Raw genomic sequence first — 3,769 nt, forward strand, 5'->3', positions numbered from 1 at the left:
CTCTCTCTCTCTCTCTCTCTCTCTCTCTCTCTCTCTCTGAACCAGGGATTGAACTCAAGCCCTTGTGCTTGCCAGTGAAGCACTTATTCTACTGAGCCATCTCCCCGGCCCAGCTCTCTGCCTAATTTCTCTGACCTGCCACACTCTCACTATACCAGGCTTGTTCATGAAAGAAATGTATTGTTATTGAGTAAAATGAGCTTTCAAGGGAGACTATGGCCTAATTAATCACAGCTCCTTTGTTTCTTGAATGCAGAATTTTTGAGCACACTTGTGGTAAAATTTCTTTCCATCTCATGTTTAATTCTGGAAAGTAAAAGAAGCAATTAGCTTAACTTTCTTCATTCTTGACTGCTGACAATAGTGGTTGGTGACTGCCAAAGGCAGGCAGACCAACCATTATTTTTTTTTTATGTGCAGTGCTGGAGACTGAACTCAAAGGCTCATTCCTGCAAGGCAAGCTCTCTCCCACTGAGCTATACCACCAGCCACCATTCATTACTAAACCTTCACTTGACAAAAATCAATGGCTGCTTTTCAGCTTTTTATGTTGATGACTATCATGGACTGATCAGGCCCTCAACCTCCCAGATGAGTGGATGGTGAAGGCTTAAATGAAAGAATTGAGTGGTATGATTTTTAGGGATCCAAGAGGATCAAAACTCTAGCAGAATTTGAACTACTCTGGGGGTTGAGACAAGAATTTCTCTGGGTGGCCTGTATTTATTTGGTTTTCAAATGAGGAAGGAGATGCTGAGGAAAGTGCAGGAACTGAGCAGGTTCTTGGGAGTCAATTCAAAGATTTTCCCAAGTGGTAAATTATGCTAGTTAGGAGATGATCTTATCTCCAGGTTGACATTCATCATAGCAGTGAGACACCTGCAGTTACAGTCTCTATTTAGTTGACTGGGATTGGAGCCACGTGTCCTCCGCTGTGGCCTTCTCTTGTCCTTTGAAGCATAAAGTCCTCATAGGCTAGTACAGGTCTCAGCCAGGACCAGTGACTCATCAAGGTTCACTTACTGTGGGTCTATTGCCCATCTCTAGACAAGGAGCCTAAGCCTGGGACAGATTCACTGGTAAACACGGAAAAACAATTGACTAATTTTAAATCCTGCTGCTTTGTAGTGGTCTCCATCAGATGACCTTCACTTATTGCCAGGCTAAAGCTCTTTGGTCTCTGGACTTTATGTTCTCTGAAGACGTGGATGCCAATGTTTAACTTGTCATTGTAGCCTCCCTGCATGGACAGGACCCGTGCACAGCAGACAGTTGGGGAGTGCTATGTGGTGAATGAATCAGTCTGTGCATCCACATTCAGGACACCCCAAACCTGGTAGTCCTGAGGGGACAGGAGATGCTTTGACCCAGAGACAGGATGTGGGCTTGCTCGGTATTTGGTTTTCTCTCCAAAATCAGGAATTTTGACAGTGAGAGAAAACTAATAGTCCCTCAGACTGTGAGTGTTCTCAGTTGTTGCCAGTAAGTTTAAAAGAAGCTCTGTGGTCAGTCTGGTGAATGTACCACATTTACCTCTCACCACAGTGTGGATTTTGGGTCAGGTGGGCTCTGGAGCTGTCCTTTACCACCCCATCACCACATGTCTGTTGTCACTATATGACCCCCATTCCTGGCTGGATTACTTTCCATCCTGTTACGTACATGACTCTTTTTTTTTTTAAGTTGTTGTCTTGAGCATGTGCTGACTGGCTTGGGCTTGTAAGCCTCTGTCTTGGATTAAACTAATGATGTTACTACTACATTATTTATATTGTCTTCTCGTGGGTGGTTATTTAGTTTAGGCTTCTTTAAGGAAGGAGATTAAATTATCTGGAAGGAATATTCTGTTTCCCAAGTAGGAATTCCATAACCACAGTTTATCTCAGCAAGAACTATATATATATATATATATATATATGCCAGATTCTCAAACTATGTAATTTTATTGGAACTCTCCATAATTTCTGCAGTAAATAAATGCTGACCTTATGTTTCCTTCAATAGTGATAGCTCCCTGAGTTCAGAGGCCAACTAGAGAAGCTCAAGCTGGCTGAACAAAATAGGATGAAAATTTGGAAGTTGGAGGAAAGCCTTCCCAAGGTCTGGAAAAACTCAAAGTGCTTTTAGAGTGGATTGGCAAAAGTTCCCACATCACTGTAAGTCAAACTGCTTTTGACCATTTGGAAGACATTGATTTATACTGAGAATGCTGATTAATAGTAGTTTGAAATGGAAGGTACAAAAATCTGAGTTCTACCTATATTTAGTCAAGGGCAGAGACATATAAACCCCCCAGTGTTCTGTCTATACATGAAGGTCAAAGCCACATCATTCTTCCCCCCACCACCTGCCTTTGATGACTCCTTTCGAGCCCATGCTTGGGGCTCTGTGGCCTGCCATTAAGATGTCTCAGACATGCCTGTTGCCCTCCATGGAACTGCTGTAACCCCAGATCAGGACTCAAAGCCCAACCTGGCAACATCAGGGTGCTTCCTAGCACTATTGCATTCTCCCACTAGCAGAACCTGCATAACCTAGGAACCTGCTAGAAACGCAAATTCTTAATCCTACCATAGACCATTTATATTTGACTTTGAGGGCTGGGACCGCCATTTGTGCCTTAAATCTCTCTTCCATGTGATTGTAGTGCATACTAAATTTTCATGATGGCTCTGGGCACTGTCCTTATAACCCACAAATTTCAGTCCTGACTGCCTATTACAGCCATCTGATAGCACTTCATATTCTAGACTAATTAAACCAGTGGTATCTAAGTGCAAAATTAAAAAATAAAACTTCCCAGTTGAGTTACAGCTGATGCTGATACTAATGTAAACCCATTGTCATAGCTTCATTGCCCCAATTCTTTTAAGTATCGATCATGTTCTGTTACTCTTCAGAGCCTGTGTTTGTTCCTGCTTTTCAACTGCTCTGGTCCAAACCTAGTTTTCCAAAGCAACACTCACACAGAGATCTGAATAGAAACCGCCCACATCTGGCATCTGCCTTATTCAGGAGCCCATCCCTTCAATTCCATTCAGGATTAGGTTCTGCTTGGCTGGAGGAGGCCAAGCCTGTCATGATCCCTTTCTTATTAGTCATCTCCTGACCTCTTTCCCTTTCCCAGGACCCTGGTCCTTGAGGCCATCCACACTGATTTGTGTGAGTAGCCAAGTCCAGCTGGCGTCATTGCTGAGCAGGAGCCTCAAGGCTGGGCCCAAGTAGGGGCAAAGAGAACTGGGCTGGAGGAGGAGTAGGGATTTAAACACAGTAAGAATTGGGAAACTGGGGTCAGCTTGGCCAAATCCCAGCCGAATTACAGCAAGGCACACAAGGCAGCTATGCCCAGGTCAAGCAATGAGGGTGGCTGGCTTGTGCTGCAGAGCTCCCCACCCCCCAACTTTCCCCAAGTTGCCCTACTGTGTCCCTGGAGACCTCAATAAGATGCTCTGGTACCTATGAGTGGCACTGGTTAGAACACAGATCATAAAGACAAGCTCAGGAGGGGAAGAGTAGTATGTGGTGTGTATGTCCCTGCCTCAGCTGTGGGTACAAAGAGGACACCCCAGGCCCTGCAGGATTGGGCAGATGTGGCTGCCCCTCTGCCCTTTGTGATGGGATTTCTCATACTCCCAAACAGAGAAACTGACTTAGGTAATAGGATTTTTTTAAAAGAAGAGATGACCTCAACTTTAAAGAACAAATCATTTTGGCTTTCTTTAAAAAATAAAATCTAAGTTGAAAAAGCCATTTAGGCAGGGCCTACACT

The sequence above is a fragment of the Octodon degus genome, unplaced genomic scaffold, assembly GCF_000260255.1.
Source record: "Octodon degus isolate 3935 unplaced genomic scaffold, OctDeg1.0 scaffold00002, whole genome shotgun sequence".
NCBI classification, from domain to species: Eukaryota; Metazoa; Chordata; class Mammalia; order Rodentia; family Octodontidae; genus Octodon; species Octodon degus.